Here is a 265-nt window from a genome sequence, read left to right as displayed (position 1 = left end):
AATGTCCTAATAGCTCGGGAAAGGGGCAAAGAGGGGCGAATGAGGCAAAGAATGGAAGATAATGCTATAAAGGAGAAGGGACGGCGACAGAATAAGAAATAAGTAATTAGGCAACTGGTCCCCTCAAGTATATTTTATTATCTTTACTCAATTAAAGGATGTACAATAAAAGCGAATGTGAGGGAAATGGGTAAAGGGGAATGAGAGAGAAGTGGATAAAGAGAGGGGAAGAATGGTAATATAGCGAAGGAGAAGGTAAGGAGAC

General features: G+C 40.8%; 1 protein-coding gene across 2 annotated transcripts in view; it reads left to right on the top strand.

Moving 5' to 3' along the window:
- The window catches only part of LOC119594363 (neprilysin-1-like), a gene marked incomplete in the record, with an annotated part of 114,752 nt that overhangs the window by 113,093 nt on the left and 1,394 nt on the right, over positions 1-265 (top strand).

This window comes from Penaeus monodon, chromosome 33 (genome assembly GCF_015228065.2).
Source record: "Penaeus monodon isolate SGIC_2016 chromosome 33, NSTDA_Pmon_1, whole genome shotgun sequence".
Classification (NCBI taxonomy): domain Eukaryota; kingdom Metazoa; phylum Arthropoda; class Malacostraca; order Decapoda; family Penaeidae; genus Penaeus; species Penaeus monodon.
Note: the sequence above shows the minus strand (reverse complement) of the source record. Positions and strands in the feature narration are given on the sequence as shown.